This window comes from Macrotis lagotis, chromosome 1 (genome assembly GCF_037893015.1).
Source record: "Macrotis lagotis isolate mMagLag1 chromosome 1, bilby.v1.9.chrom.fasta, whole genome shotgun sequence".
NCBI lineage: Eukaryota > Metazoa > Chordata > Mammalia > Peramelemorphia > Peramelidae > Macrotis > Macrotis lagotis.
Window position 1 is genome coordinate 303791234 of NC_133658.1, and position 16802 is coordinate 303808035.

General features: G+C 34.9%; 1 protein-coding gene and 1 pseudogene across 8 annotated transcripts in view; one reads left to right on the top strand and one right to left on the bottom strand.

The window, feature by feature from the left end:
* CHD9 (chromodomain helicase DNA binding protein 9) overlaps positions 1–16802 on the bottom strand; it is a 243152-nt gene that overhangs the window by 142101 nt on the left and 84249 nt on the right. The window lies entirely within an intron of this gene.
* Positions 13751–14884, top strand: LOC141505470 (eukaryotic translation initiation factor 3 subunit H pseudogene; annotated as a pseudogene).

The following is a 16802-nucleotide window of genomic DNA, read 5'->3' on the forward strand; positions in this document are numbered from 1 at the left end:
GGGAAAAAATAACTCTTTTCTATGAAGGAATGTTGATATTCATGTTTAAGTAAAATTTTTAAAAGTTGTTAAGAATTCTTGTTCTAAATTCAGTACATCACAGCTGATCTGGGCATTTTCCCACATTAGCTACTTGGCTTCATACAATCATGGGAAATGAACTGCTCAGCTTCAGGATGTGAAGAAGTGCAGAGGGTGGTGAAGTAGGAAGCCAGAAGTGAAAGGGGAAAATGAAGTAGAACATGATATTTATTTCTATTGGGGAAGGAGCAAATATGGAGTAAGATGGCCTCTGAGAAACCAAACCCCATGTACCATAGTTAATACAATCTAATACTAACACTAAAATTATCTTACGCTGAAAAAAAAAAGAATTCTTGTTCTAAGGATTACTATACTATGAAATTCTACCAGTCTCAAATTCATTTGGGTTTACAAATATCCTTTACTCTTAGAATCTCCTACAAATAAACATCATGCAGTAACCTTTTTCCTTTCAGATTCACACAATCTAAATTTATTATTCAATCAAGATCCTAGTGGCTACTGTCTACTATCTTCAGGATATTTTCCTTCTTTCCTCAATAAAAGCAACTTCTTCACAGTCTTTCTCTACTCCCCCAAATATACCCCCATAATAGGGACTTCAATATCCATAATGTTATTTCCTCGACACCATAATCTCCTACTTCTTCAACTTAGTCATTTCTCATGAGGCACTCCTCCACTCCATCTTAGCCACACAGAGAGATGGTCAAACACATTGTTGTTGCCATTACCAATGATACACTACTTCCAATTTAATGAACTCTGAAATTCCTTTTTCTGATCCCAATATGCTGTTATTTTACATGAGAAGATTAAATTGATTTTCTATGTTTTGTATGCTCCTATTTACAATTAATTGTTTTTGTCCTGTAACTGCCTAAAAGTCATGGTTCTTTGTTAGCTGATCTATAATGAGTTAAGTCTAGAAATCCACTACTAATTATTGTTTTATTCTTGCCTCAAGGATATCTGCTATCTTTGAAGAATGAGGGTGGACAACAGGGAATCTGGTTCAATATATGTAAAATACCAAGCTATCCTTCAAGAATATTTGGTCCACTATCTCTGACCATGCAGGTGAACTCAAACAATGAAAATTTCTTAGTCAAATGAAGGAAGAGATTGTTGCTAGCGTTTTATTCCTAACTTCTAATCAATAGTATATTCCCCCATACTTCAGCTATACAATCAATCATGTTGAACTCAATCCCATTATGCCACCAATCTTATAAGTAATTGTATTATTTTCTCACCTGATTGTTTTTTTGTCCTGTACTACCCAAAACCTATAAAATAAGACCTGTCTTTCTGCTCTGAATCTTTTGGTTAATCAAGACAGGCATCAATAGGTTTGTGCCCTGTAAAACTATGATATTTCCAAGAGAAAAATGTGTTTCAGTCTACCTTTGTTGACTTTTACTTTATTTTTAACCTCTTTCTGCCTTGTAACTCCAAACACTGCTTTTCTTCCTCAACATGATCTCTACTCCCTCAATCTCTCAGTTCTTTCCCTGGCCATTACTCCTACATTGGCTATATTTTTTCTTCCTTGTCTTGTTCTCCAGATGAATAAGTTCAATTCTGAAATGTTTTTCTGAATTCCTTTTTCCTTCATCCTATTGTCAATTTTGCCCCAGCAAGCAGCAGCCCTCATTCATTGGGGGGGGGGGCAAGTAGAGTTAAGTGACTTGCCCAGGGTCACACAGCTAGGTAATTATTAAATGTCTGAGACCAAATTTGAACTCACATCCTCCTGTCTCCAGGGTCAGTACTTTATCCACTGTACCACCTAGCTGCCCTCTTCATTCATTCATAATCATATGCTGAATGAAACTAGAGAAAATAAAGAAATCGCGCTAAATGGATCCATTATAAATTTACATTTGTAATTCTAATTCTAATTGAGATGGACATTATATTTCAACTGGGCCCTCACTGGACCAAGGCAATCCTTTGATACCCTCCTAATTAACTCACTTTTCCATATACCATTATTAGCTTTTCCAAATCTTCCTATCCTTCCTCCAAGTTACCATGGCTCCCCTGCCCTTTACCCTCTCAAACTGAAAATTTGGTCTCATAATTCACTGAAAAAATTGAGGTCATTCATCAAGAACTTTCCCTTCTCCTCCTCTCACATCACGAAGATGCTTTTTACCATATCTCCTTCACTTCTATCTGAAGAGGAGGTGACCCTTCTTATTAAGGAAAACCTTCTATATGTACAGGTGATTCCATTTCACCCTATCTTTTCCTACCTGCCTCCTCTGTTGACTTTGCTCTTACACTTATCCTCAATCTCTTCTATTGACTGTTTCCTTATTGTCTATAAATGTCATGCCCTTTCCATTTTCCAAAAAATGCTCACACTTGATCTGTTTTCCCTTTTCTGACTAAACTTCTTGAGAAGGCCAATGCCTCCATGTCTTTTCCTCTCACTTGCTTTTTTTTTTAAGGTTTTTGTAAGGCAAATGGGGTTAAATGGCTTGCCCAAGGCCACACAGCTAGGTAATTATTAAGTGTCTGAGACCGGATTTGAACCCAGGTACTCCTGATTCCAAGGCCGGTGCTTTATCCACTGAGCCACCTAGCCGCCCCCCTCTCACTTGCTTTTAAACTTTCTAAACTTTGGATTCTGAACTCATCATTCAAACAAAATTGCATCATCAACATTTACTTAATTGTCGAATCTAATAGCTTTTTCTCATTCCTTCTTGAACTCACAGGACTATCTAAAAAAAAGAATTTTGAAAAACTTAAAGCACACAGCATATGAATTATATTTATTAATTCCAGTGTCAATATTTTTAACTAATTTACATTTCATATCCCTATGAGTAGCAATTTTTCTCTCCAAAAAAGGGAATAGAACAGAAAGAGATTAGGAAATTTTCTCAGTTACTCTAAGCAGAAGGGTTAACTTCTTCTTTGATAAAGATTATATCAATCCAATTTCTTTTCCCCCAAAAGTAGAGTTACTCAAAGGTGATGAATTGTAAATTTCTGTATACTCTTAAAATATGGGAAATTAATATTCTCAAGGAGATATGAAAACAATGGAAATAATGAACCAGCTCTCAAGTGGAAGAAAGAAGAAAGTCTAATCAATGTCAGACAAGAACGAGCTAAAGGTTCTGTGGTACTAGTACATACACATATCTATCTTGGCCAACAGATTCAATTTATTAAGCAAAATGTTCCCAAAGTAAATGTGCCACTTTGGCCCATTAAAAAAAAAAACAAAATGAAGGAATGAGAAAAAATACTTGAGATATCTTCTTTAATAATAATAATATATTTTAATAGATGTAAAATCCACTGGGTGAGGGAAATTTTTTCATCACCTAAATACAAAAGTATTATTCAAAGTTTGTTAAAATTTCCTATCAGCAGTTACACTCTAACACGGAAAGAAACTTTTTCTGCTAAAATTAGAGCATTTTTGGTATATATTTGATATTTCCCACTTGGTCACCTCATTAGCTCCCTGGGATTTAATATCTATCTATCTGTCTGTCTGTCTGTCTATCTATATTTATATATAAATGATTCACAGGCCTATATATCCATTTACTATCTCTTTTTATTATCATTTCAAAATGGATGTCCCATAGACACCTCAGACTCAGAACTAATTCTCTCTACTACCTCACTGCCCTGTCCCCTACCCAGCCCAACTCACTTCTCTTCCAAACGTTCCTATTTCTGTTGAAGGGAACTATCATCCTTCTAGAATACAGGATTCCTAACCTTGGTATTTTATACTCAATTCTTCCTATCCCATATCCAATCATTTGCTAAATCATACCATTTCTATCTCCCTAGTATCTCTTACATTCAAACCCCTTCTCAGTACTCACAAAACCATCAAATTGATTCTGGACCTAATTGCTGCCTCCTTGAAATATTAACTATACAATGGCCTCCTAATAGGGTTTTTTAAAAAGAAAAAAAAACAACTTGAAAATAATAATAAAAACAATTTTTATTTTTGTTCATTCATTTCAGATGTGTCCAACTCTTTCTAAACCCATTTGGGTTTTTTTTGGCAAAAATATTGGAGTGGTTTGCCAATTTTTTCTTCAGTTTATTTTACAGATGAGGAACTGAGACAATTAAGGTTCATTAATTGGTTCAGGGTCACACAACTAGTAAGCATCCAAGGCCAGATTTGAACTCAGGAAGATGAGTCTTTCTGATTTTAGGTCTAGCACTCTCTCCACTGAGCCACACCATTACTCATTCTATATAATTCTTAAGTTACATGCCTTGCTTATTATGTAATCAGATTTATTTTCAGTCTTTTTAATCTCATGTTCATATTTTAAACATCTGCAATTTGATGAGCACAACTTTAAGAGCATACATTTGCTTTGTCATTGCCCTCACCACTTACTACAAAAGTGTTAATTACTTTTTAAACTTCCATTTCTTTTACAGTTAAAATGCAAATCAAGCATAACAAAGTAACGTTATATATGGTAAAGATAATTTCCAGGTTGAAATTTCAGTTCCTTCTAGACAATGTTGATTAAAACAGGTGTTAATTTTAAATTTTATTATCTTAAAAACCCTTGACATGTAATATAGGTCAATATTTGCTTTATATATTTCTATTAAATCAGCTTTTTGAAAAGCATAAATTTGACTTTTATGTGTCCTATGTCAATTACAGATTTGGAGGCTTTGGGGGGGTCAGCTGACAATGACTTATATCTTTTTCAAGCTACTGATATTAATCATTACTTATGAAAATATATGCTTAGTAAATAGCTAAAGAATTAACTGTTAAATGTTTCTGAGGTTTTATTACCATATTTTCTCCCTGATTTTAAGGAAGTATAATGTACACTTTGCTTCATCACTAAGCCACGCAGTTCAGAACTCCCAGAGATAATGTATCCTAATTTTCTCCTTGACCATCTATCTCATGGATGTACTCCTCCTCCCTTTCTAATTCTAGTTCAGAGAACTGTAATCAAGTCAGCATTATCATTTCCTCGGAAAAGAGTCAATCATCCTCCTAATAGCTTCCTAGACCAAAATATTTCCTTGACCACCACTCCTCAAACCCATAAGAATGTAAACTCCTAGAGAGCAAAGACTGTCTCTCTAGCCTGTTGAAATATTCCCAGGGTTTAACAGTGCTTTGCACATATGAGACAGCATGCAAAACGCTTTTCTCTTGCACTAGAATTTTGAGGGTTTTTTAAAAACTACCAAAGAAAGCCATTTTCACTGCTCAAGCTATAATAAAAGACCTGCCTAGCCTGAGGAGAACCTGATCTGTCCTTCTGGACCAGAGGCAATTTGGACTAACCTTGGTATCTATATCTTTTGAAAAGTTGGGGAAATAATCATCTCTCCCTTACCCTCCCCAACCCCTGTCCTCACACATGTGACCCCAGAACTCACAGCTCAACCACTATAATATATTAAGTACCTATACTGAAACTACCAAAGGAATGGAGACTATGTATATGCATGTGGAAACTAGTGTGGGTATGTGTTTGAGGTGTTGAATTCTTAACTAAAGAAAAAGGACAAAATAAAAAAAATAGATAACTTGATTATATGAAAATGAAACCCACTGCATAAATACAATCAAAGTAACTAAGATGAGAAGAGAAGTAATAGACTAGGAAACCTTTTTTTTTCCAATCCCTTTTAAATCTAGTGCATTCTCTTAGTTAATGATTTTCTATATATCTTGTAAATAATTTGTTTATCGATGTATGTTTGCTTACTGTCTCCCCATTGTGAACTTTCTGAGGACTGTGACTTACTTTTGCCTCTTTTTGTATCTATAATGCCTATCATATAGTAGGCACTTAATCTATATACTTACTAACTTCCAGAAAAATGGATACTAAAGCAGTGGCTCTGTCTGAAAGACAAAGAGTATCTCAGGTAAAAACTATTTTTATAATCCTAAAACATTTTAATTTCTAATATGGTAAATACTGATGCATATAACCCACAAAAGCTAAAACTTTTGGGGGATCCTTGATAATTTTTGAGAATGTAAAGGCGTCCTGGGAATATGAATTAATCCAACCATTCTGAAAAGCAATTTGAAATACATGTAGAAAGTGGCTAATATCATGTTTGATCCAGAGATCCCATTGCTTAGCATATACTGAAGAAGATCAATGATAAGAAAGGTCCTATAAATAACAAAATATTTATAGCTGCATTTTTTATAAAATCAGCAGGTATTCATCAATTAGGGCAACACTAAAAATTACGGTATATAGTAAGCTTATGGAATATTAATGTGCTATAGGAAACTGTTTAATGAGGACAAGAGATGTCTAAGAAGAATTCCATTATCTGATGCAGAGTGAATCTGAACCAGGGGGGAAAAAAACCCAAAACATGATTATAGTTATCTAAATTGAAAGAACAAAAATAAAAAATAATTTTAAATGTTATGACATTCTAATGATTAAAGAAAAGATATGATAAAGAACCTTTCCCATTTTCTTTACAATGAAGGTAGGTGGTATACAACACATAATGTGAGACTTTTAGTTATTTGTTCATTAGTTTGTCTGAATCACATTAGCCCCCCTCTTTTTTATTCATTGTTAATAAGGGATAGCTCTCTGGGGCAGCTAGGTGATGTAGTGGATAAAGCACCGGCCCTGGAGTCAGGAGTACCTGGGTTCAAATCCAGTCTCAGACACTTAATAATTACCTAGCTGTGTGGCCTTGGCCAAGCCCCTTAACCCCATTTGCCTTGCAAAAAAAAAAAAGGGGGATAGCTCAGGGGAAGTAGAAGAGAAGTACCATTAAAAAATCAGGTTAATGAAAGCTGTGGTTCCTTAATATTTAAAAAATATTTTTATTCTTCATTTATGTATTTGATTCAGTTAAGTACCTATTATATCTAATGTAATATCCCAAATCAGGTACTACAAAGAAAGATCAGGAGAGGTCAAAGAGGAGAGGGTGTTATCAGAATTTCAGTCTTCATTATATGCATTTATCTTGCAACAAGTAGAGGGTAAATAATATGTAAACAGGAATAGGAATATCTCATTTTCATATTTAATCTTTTTTCCTTGACTTAATTTTAGGTGGAAGGGAAATGTCTGGAATGAAAACAAAAATATTTCAGGGATCAATTCAATATTACTGTTATCAATCATGACTATACAATTAGATGTTTTAAGGGGCGGCTAGGTGGCGTAGTGGATAAAGCACCAGCCCTGGAGTCAGGAGTACCTGGGTTCAAATCAGGTCTCAGACACTTAATAATTGCCTAGCTGTGTGGCCTTGGGCAAGCCACTTAACCCCATTTGCCTTGCAAAAAAAAACAAACCTAAAAAAAAAGAAAAAGAAAATAAACTCCTAAAAATTAGAATTGGACAAATAGAAACTAATGTATCTATGAGACTCCAAGATTCCATCAAACAAAATCAAATGGATATAAAAATTAAAGAAAATGTAAAGTACCTTTTAGGAAAAACAAAGGACCTGGAAAATAGAACAAGAGAGATAATTCATGAATTACTGGTTTACCAGAAAGCTTAGATTGAAGAAAGAGGCTGGAAAATATCTTTCAGGTAATTATTACAGTAAACTGTCCTAATGCCTAATGTCAAGAAGACAAAATAGTCCTTGAAAGAATATACAGAACACCTTCAGAAAGAGACCCAGGATAAAACTCCAAGGATTAACATAGCCAAATTCCAGAATTCTCAAATAAAGGGAAAAATACTGCAAGCAGCCAAAAAAGAAGCAAAGGAAGCAAAATCAGAATTACACTGGCCTTATCAACTTCAATATTAAAGGAACAGAAGGCCTAGAATATGTTATTTCAGTCAGGGGAAAAGATGGACTTTCTTTTTTTTAATTTGTTTTTCTTTTCTTTTGTTTTTTTGCAAGACAATGGGGGTTAAGTGACTTACCCAAGGTCACACAGCTAAGTAAGCACTAAGTGTCTGAAGCTGATTTGAATTCAGGTCCTCCTGACTCCAAGATTGGTACTCTATCCACTATACCACCTAGCTACCTCAGTTCTGGTCTTTTTATCAGAAAATTTTGGAAGTCCTCTATTTCATTGAAAATTCATCTTAGAGGCTCTAAACATATTTAAATCAGAAGTGACTTTACTAGATGCATTAGTTAAGAAGAATTGTACAAAAAGAGAGTGGGTAGAAGCTTATTTAAAAGGTTTGGACATAAAGAGATTAGGAAGTAATCTTGTCTTAATCCATACTTTAGTTAACCATATCATGGTTGGGATGCTAAAGGGACAGAGGGTGGGCAGCATGGTTGAGCACCGCCTTGAAGTCAGGAGTACCTGAGTTCAAATCCAGCCTCATATACTTAATAATTACCTGGCGATGTGATCTTGGGCAAGTCACTTAACCCCATTGCCTTAAATAAAAAAAATTAAAGGAGCAGAGGGAGAGAGTTTACATAATATTTTGGTTGGGGAGAGTTGTAGGGCTATGGTTGGAGTACAATAGAGACAGAGAGAAAGTGTATTTAAAGGGACTGGACATGAAACCATCATGAAATGTTTGCATCACACTTTGGAGGGAGTGCGCTGGGGAGGAGAGTATAAATGGTTCAAGAAATGATTTGGCTTTGCATGATGCTTAGGGTTCAAGAGGATTTTGTGTCTATGGAGGGTACTTGAAAAAAGATAAGGTATAATCTGATGTGATTCATGACTCTTGAGAAGTGTATTTCCCCCAGAAATCAATCAATCAAACTTTTTTTTTTGATTTTTCAAGACAATGGGACTAAGTGGCTTGCCCAAAGCCACACACGGCTAGGCAATTATTAAGTGTCTGAGGTCAAATTTGAACCCAGGTACTCCTGACTTCAAGGCCGGTGCTCTATCCACTATGCCACCTAGACAACCCCCAATCAACCTTTGAGAATGGTTCTTCTATCAGTACAGATAAAATGATTATATTCTGATATAGGGGTTCTAAGTATGACAGGACTAAAACAAAAATATAAAAAGGATTAAACTAGAAATCTAGGCATTAGTGGATAAATAACACCAGGTGAAGAGGCACACAGAGGCACCTACTATAGTAGAGGGAAAGAAGGGAGGGTGTGAGTAAATCTACTGGATAAATTTGGCCCAGAGAGGAAATAACATACATCCTACAAATAACAATCTATCCTACCAGGGCAGCTAGGTGGCACAGTGGAGTCAGGAGTACCTGAGTGCAAATTCAGCCTCAAATACTTAATAACTGCCTAGCTGTGTGACCCTGGGTAAGTCACTTAACCCCACTGCCTTAAATAAAAAAAATTTTAAAAAATCTATCCTACCCTACAGGAAAATGGGGAAAGGGGGTGGAAGGGAAAGAAGGGGGAAGAAGGGACTGATAAAAGGGAAGGCAAAGGTAAAAGTGAAAGCAAAGTTAAAGTTAAAATTAAAAAAAATTAAAGGAGAAGGAAAGGAGGAATGAGATAAAAAGAAAGAGAAAATGGGGAAAGACAGCATGGAAGGAAATACAGAATTAGTAATCTTTTTTGGGGGGGCATTTGCAAGGCAGTGGGGTGTTAAGAAATTTGCCCAAGACCACAAAGCTAGGTAATTATTAAGTGTTTGAGGATGGATTTGAACTTAGATCCTCCCAATTCCAGGACCAGTGCTCTATCAACTGCACTACCTAGCTGCCTCCAGAACTAGTAATCTTAGCTGTAAATGTGAATGGGATGAACTCTCCCATAAATCAGAAATAGACAGCAGAATGGATTAAAAACCAGAATACTACAATACAATGTTTACAAGAAATACATTTAAAGCAGAAAGATTCACACAGGGTAAAGGTAAAAGACTGGAGTAAAATATATATTTCAGTGGAAGTAAAAAAAAAAATCAGGGGTAGCAATACTGATCTCAGACAAAGTAAAAGCAAAAACAAATCTCATTAAAAGGGATAAGGAAGGAAACTAAATCTTAACAGGCACCATAGGAAATGAAGTTGTATCATTATTAAATGTATATGCATCAAGTGATATTGCATCTAAATTCTTAGAGGAGAGACTGAATAAATTACAAGTAGACATAGACAGCAAAATTTTAATAATGGGAACCTGAACCTCATCTAACCACAAAATAAAACAAGAAAAAAATTAAGAAGGTGAATAAAATGTTAGAAAACTTAGGTATGATAACTCTCTGGAGAAAACTGGACATAGAAAAAATATATACCTTTTCTCTGCACCTGTTCCAAAACTGACTATGTATTAGGGCATAAAAACCTTATAACTGGATGCAGAAAGGCAGAAATAATAAATACATGCATTTCATTTCATGATGCAATAAAAATTACATGTAATAAAGGGCCATGAAAAAAACAAAAATTAATTTGGAAACTAAATAACTTAATTTTAGAGACTGAGTGGATCAAACAACAAATCATAGAAATAACCATTTCTTCTAAGAAAATCACATCAATATTTATAGGATGCAGTCAATGCAATTTTTAGGGAAAATTTTATATCTCTAAATGCTTATATGAATAAAATAGAGAAAGAGGAAATCAACAAATTGAGGATGCAACTAAAAAAACTAGAAAATGAAAAAATTTAAAGATCCCCAATTAAATACCAAATTAGAAATTCTGAAAATCAAAGGAGAGATTAATAAAAGTAAGCAAGAAAACCACTGATCTAATAAATAAAACTAAGAGTTGGTTTCATGGGGAAAAAAACACAATAAATTAGACAAACCTTTAGTTAATCTGATTTAAAAAAACAAAAGAATGCCAAATTACCAGTATCAAAAATGAGAAGGGTGAACTCAAAACCAAAGAGGAGGAAATTAAAGAGATAATTCAGAGCTATTTTACCCAATTGTATTGCAATAAATGTGGCAACCTGAATGAAATGGATGAATATTTACAAAAATACAAACTACCCTGATTAATAGAGGAAAGGGGTGGCTAGGTGGTGCAGTCGATAGAGCACAAGCCCTGAAGTCAGGAGTACCTGAGTTCAAATCCAGCCTCAGACACTTAATAATTACCTAGCTGTGTGGCCTTGGGCAAGTCACTTAACCCCATTGCCTTGCAAAAACCAAAAGAAAAAAGAAAAAAAAGAAATAAAATACTTAAGAAACCCTATTTCAGAAAAAAAATGAAGAAACCATCAATAAACTCCCTAAGAAAAAGCCTCCAGGTCTAGATGGACTTACAAGTGAATTCTATTAAACATTTAAGGAAAAATTAATTCCAATTTTACATAAACTATTTAGGAGGAGTTCTGACACCAATATGGTGCTGATACCTAAACCAAAAGAGATCAATCTCCCTATTGAACACTGATATAAAAATCTTAAAATTTTAGCGAAGAGATTATAACAAGTTATTACCAGGATAATACACCATGACCAGGTAAGATTTACACCAGGTAGGCAGAAATGGTTCAATATTAGGGAAACACTCAACTGAACATATTAATAACAAAACCAATGCCATCATATGATCATCTTAATAGATGCTGAAAAAGCCTTTGACAAAACACAACATCCATTCCCATTAAAAACACTAGAGAATATAGAAATAAATGTTTTCCTTAGAATAATAAGAAATAGCTATCTAAAACTATCAAATAATAAATGTAATGGGGATAAACTAGGAGTATTTCCAGTAAGATCAGGGTTGAAACAAGAATGCCCATTATTACCATTGCTATTCAATATTAGATACTATTCAATTAGAAATGTTAGCTTTAACAATAAGAAAAAGAGAACTGACAATGAAGCTAAATCTTTTACTCTTTGCAGATGATATGATGGTATACCTAGAGAAATAAACCCACATAAATAATCAGCATTTCTATATATGAAGGGTAAGAAATAGAAAGAAAAATTCCATTTAAAGTAACTGCAGACAACATAAAATATTTGGGAATCTACCTCCCAAGACAAACCTAGAAAAACTTTACCAACACAATTACAATACACTTTCCACACAAATAAAATTAGACCTAACAACTGGAAAAATGTCAATTCCTCATGGTTTGGTCAAGTTAATATAATAAAAATGACAATTCTACCAAATTAAATGACTTTTTCAGGGCCATACCAATCAAGCTACCACATGACTATTTTACCAAGCAAGAAAAAATAGTAACAAAATTCATCTGGAGCAACAAAAGGCCAAAAATATGAAGGAAACTTAAAAAAAATGTAAAGGAAGGTAGCCTTGCTAACATATCTAAAACTATAATATAAAGCAGCAGTCATCAAAACTACCTGGTAGGGGGGCGGCTAGGTGGTGCAGTGGATAGAGCACTGGTCCTGGAGTACCCGAGTTCAAATGTGGCCTCAGACACTTAATAATTACCTAGCTTTGTGGCCTTGGGCAAGCCACTTAACCCCACTGCCTTGGAAAAAAAAACCTAAAAAAACCCCAACTACCTGGTAGGGGCAGATAGGTGGTACAGTGGATAGAGCAAAAGCCCTGGAATCAGGAGAACCAGTCTGGCCTCAGACACTTAATAATTATTTAGTTGTGTGACTTTGGGCAAGTCCTTAATCCCACTGCCTTGCAAAAAGCAAAATGATTTTATAAAAAACTGCTTGGTATTGGTAACAAAATAGAGCAATAGACCAGTGAAAGAAACAGTAAAAAATGACTATAATAATCTATTGTTTGACAAACTCAAAGACATTAGCTTCTGGGATAAGAATTCACTATTCGACAAAAATGGTTGGGGAAACAGCATGGCAAAAACTAGGCATAGACCCACATCTCATACCCTATACCAAAATTAGGTCAAAATGGATACAGGATTTAGACATAAAGGGCCATATCATAAACCAATTAGCAGAACAAGAAAGACTGTCAGTTCTATGGAAATGAGAGAAATTTGTGACCAAACATTAAATAGAGTACATCATAAATTGCAAAATGGATTTTGACTATATTAAATTAAAAAGGTTTTGCACTAGTAAAACCAATGCTTCCAAGATTAGAAGGAAAACAGAAAACTGGGAAACAATTTTCACAGCTAGGGGTTCTGATAAAGGATTCATTTCTAAAATATGTAGAGAATTGAATCAAATTTATATGGTTACAAGTCATTCTCCAATGGATGGTCAAAGGATACTAACAGGCAGTTTTTAAACAAAGAAATTAAAGTTATGGCCAGATTCTAGAGACATGTAAAGAATTATAGGAACGGATGCTGAGCACAGGGAGCAGAACCAAGAGAACATTATACACATTAACAACAACATTGTGAGTTGATCAATCTTGATGGATGCATCTCCTCTCAGCAGTTCAGAGAGCTATGAGAACCCTGGGAGATCTGTTATGGAAAACCCCATCTACAGCCAGATGAAAAATAAAACAAAACAACATTACCCCCACAGAAACTGAAGGAACACTATATTCAATTTTTAAAAATTTCTCTTGTTTTTCTTTCATATTCCTTGGTTTCCCTTCCCCCCCCCATAGTCCTAATTTCTCATACATAAAATGACTAATATGTAAACATGTTATGTACATGTACAATGTTCACCAGACTGTTGGGTGAAAGAAAGTTGTGTAACTTATAAATATGCAAGTGGATGAATGCTGAAAAACTTTCAAATCATGTAATTGGAAAAATAAAATATCGATAATAAAAAAATACTGGACCCTAGGTTAAAAGCTCTTGATTCTAGATGATTTCCATTATTCATAATTTTTTTAAAAAAATAAAAAAAGCGCCTCCGGTCCCTCCACCAAGATGGCGTCCCGTAAAGAAGGTACCGTCCCCGGCTCCACCACTTCGACTTCTGCCACCGGCGTGGCCTCAGGCAAAAGCAAAGGCAAAGGCAACTCAGGAGATTCGGCCATAAAGCAGGTGCAGATCGACGGACTGGTTGTTTTGAAAATAATTAAACATTACCAAGAATTGCAGGGGAATGAAGTTGTCCAGGGAGTACTCTTGGCACTGGTGGTGGAAGACAGACTTGAAATCACCAATTGTTTTTCCTTTCCCCAACACACAGAAGATGATGCTGATTTTGACGAAGTCCAATATCAGATGGAAATGATGCGCAGTCAATATTGATCATCTTCATGTTGGCTGGTACCAGTCTACATACTATGGCTCTTTTGTCACCTGTGCTCTCCTGGATTCCCAATTCAGTTACCAACATGCAATTGAAGAATCTGTAGTTCTCATTTACGATCCCATAAAAACTGCTCAAGGGTCTCTGTCGTTGAAGGCATATAGACCGACTCCTAAGCTAATGGAAGTTTGTGAGAAAGATTTTTCTCCTGAAGCATTGAAAAAGGCAAACATCACCTTTGAGCACATGTTTGAAGAAGTGCCAATTATAATTAAAAATTCACATCTGATCAATGTACTAATGTGGGAACTAGAAAAGAAATCAGCTGTGGCAGATAAACATGAATTGCTCAGTCTAGCCAGCAGTAATCATCTGGGAAAGAGCCTGAAATTGTTGATGGACAGAGTGGATGAAATGAGCCAAGATATTGTTAAATGTAATACCTATATGAGAAATACCAGTAAGCAGCAGCAACAGAAACATCAGTATCTTCAGCACCGTCAGCAGGAAAATCTGCAGCGTCAGAGCCATGGAGAACCTCCTCTCCCTGAAGAGGACATGTCCAAACTCTTCAAACCTCCTCTGCCACCTGCCAGGATGGATTCACTCCTTATTGCAGGCCAGATTAACACTTACTGCCAGAACATCAAAGAGTTCACCGCACAGAACTTGGGCAAACTCTTCATGGCTCAGGCGCTCCAAGAATACAATAACTAGAAAGAGAAGACCCATGACTTCTGGTTTGGTAAGTTTTTTCCAGATAAGGTGCTGATACATAGTTTGAGATGGACTGCAGACAGCTCTTTCAAGAAACAGAATTTTCTTAATGAAAAGACTAACTCATTTGATATCACTGACTCACTTTGGCAGGAAATTCTTAGGAAAAAATAAAATTTGTTTTAAATATTCAAAAAAAAGTAAAAAAAGCAACTATGAAAGAAGCTTACAATTCAATGAGTTTCTGATCCAGTCATTCTGGAGAATAATTTTGACCTATGCCCAAAAGACTATAAAATTGCAAACCCTTTGATCCAGCAATACTACTCCTAGTTATAACCCAAAAGTCCATAAAAAGGGAAACAGAACTCTAAGTACAAAAATATTCATTGCAATTCTTTTTCTGGTGGCAAGGAACTAGAAATTGAGGGGGATCCCATCAGTTGGGGATTGGTTTGAAAAAACTGTGGTATAAGGTTGTATTGGAATATTACTATAGACAATCTCTAATTAAAAAAACCCAACTATAGACAGATTTCAGAAAAGTATGTAAAGATTTACATAGGAACTGATACTGAGTGATGTGAGCAGAACCAGAACTTTATGTATATTAACAGCAACATTGTGCGGTGATCAACTGTGAATTGGCTATTCTCAGCAATACAGCAAACCAATTGAAAGAATTTATGATGGAAAATGCCATCTACCTCCAGAGGAAAAAACTGATATAGTCTGTATGCAAATTAAAGCATACTATACTTTACCCTTTCTCTATTTTTTGAGTAGTTTTTTTTATTTGGATTCGTGTCTAATAACCTATATCAAATTGCTTATTGTCTTGGGTGGGGGGAGTAAAGGAGGGAAAAAGAAAATTTGAAGCTCAAATTTTTTTTAAATTAATTTTTAAAAATTACCTTTACATGTAATTGGGGAAAAAAGAAAATATTATTTTAAGAAAAAAGCAATGTGCTCATAAAATGTCTGAAGAAATTTAGAAGAAATCAGTCCTTGGAAATCTAACTTCCCATCTTCTTTATTCATGTTTTGTTTGTTTTGTTTTTTGGTAAGGCAATGGGGTTAAGTGACTTGCCTAAGGTCACACAACTAGTATTATGTGTCTGAGACCGTATTTGAACTCATCCTCCTGACTTCAGGGTCGATGCTCTATCCAGTGTGCCACCTAGGTAGCCCTTTATTGATGTTTTTAATGCAATTTTCTCTAAAAGAGAATGTATAAATTTTAAATTTTTATTTACTAGTACATATTTTCCCTTGTTTATTGAAAAGATTTTTCTAAAGATATTCACTTCTACCTCTTGGAAATCCTAGTTTAAGCGCTATCTCCTAAAAAAAAAAGACCTTTCCAAATTCCCCTAAGAATACTGTTCTTCCCTGCCCTCCCCTTTGAAATTACTTTGTATTTATTTTATTATATTTATTCTGTATTTATCTGTGTACATGCTGTTTCCCTTTGCATAAGTAAGTTGCTTAAGAGTAAGTATTATTTCTTTTTTTTTTGTCATTGTATCCCTAGTTCCTATCACAGTGTATGGCACATAGTAAGTGCTTAATAAATACTTCCTGCTTATTAAATGGAATCATTAACAATTCATTAATCATGCTCAAAGGTAATATACACGTTTTTATTCAACTCTTCAAAAATATCACTATCTTCATTGGAAAGAGTAGCTTCAGTGTTATACAGTTATACAAAACTGAGGTCACAAAGTTGTTTCAAAAGGAAAAGGGCTTCTGGAGACATACCAAAAACCTGACAAATGAATAAATAACCTTAAACTCACTCTCTCTCTCTCTCTCTCTCTCTCCTCTCTCTCTCCCTCCTCTCTCTCCCTCTCTCTCTCTCTCTCTCTCTCTCTCACACACACACACATATTTATACACACATAGATATATATTCATATATACATACATATACATACACACACACACACATATATCTATATAAAATACTTAATTGGAAACAAAAACA